Source organism: Triticum urartu, unplaced genomic scaffold, assembly GCF_003073215.2.
Source record: "Triticum urartu cultivar G1812 unplaced genomic scaffold, Tu2.1 TuUngrouped_contig_7832, whole genome shotgun sequence".
Classification (NCBI taxonomy): Eukaryota; Viridiplantae; Streptophyta; class Magnoliopsida; order Poales; family Poaceae; genus Triticum; species Triticum urartu.
The window spans coordinates 2,475-3,151 of NW_024118716.1; the positions used below are offsets into that span (position 1 = coordinate 2,475).

General features: G+C 57.8%; 1 pseudogene; it reads left to right on the top strand.

Moving 5' to 3' along the window:
• The first annotated feature begins 327 nt into the window (after nucleotides 1-327).
• On the top strand, nucleotides 328-466 carry LOC125531680 (annotated as a pseudogene).
• Nucleotides 467-677: the final 211 nt, after the last annotated feature.

A 677-nucleotide genomic window follows, 5' to 3' on the forward strand; every position in this document is an offset into this window, starting at 1 on the left:
CCACCCAAGGTTCTCGCCTCCAAGGACAAGGACGGCAAGGACATCACCACGCCAAACCCCGAGCACGCGATCTGGGTTCGCCAAGACCAGCTCGTGCTTGGGTATCTTCTCAATAATCCGACAAAGGAGGTACTAATCCAAGTGGTGTCGATCCCCACGACGCATGGCCTCTGGACCTACCTCGCCAACATGTTCTCGTCTACATCACGCAGCAAGATAAATAATCTTCGGGTCGCCCTCACCAATGCGCAGAAGGGAAACCAGAACGTGGCAACTTACTTTGCCCATATGAGGTCGCTGGCTGATGAGCTAGCGGCTGCTGGCAGTCCTCTCGGTGACGAAGAGTTGATGTCTCACATCCTCTCCGGGCTGGATATGGAGTACCAGCCGCTGATTTCCGCCCTTGACGTCCGCACCGAGCTCGTCTCCCTCGACACCCTCTTTGCCCTCATGTCCAACTTCGATCAGAGGGTGGAGCTGTTCCAGGGCGCCGCCGGCAATTTCAAGTCCTCAGCTAATGCTGCTTCACGTGGTGGTCGTGGTCCCAAGGGCAAGCGTGGCCAACCGCGCAACAACTATGGTGGACAACGCGGCGGCGGCAACAACTACAATCAGCACGGTGGCGGCTACCAGCAAGGAGCAGGTGGTGGCTACAACAACCAGCAAGGAGGCAGCTC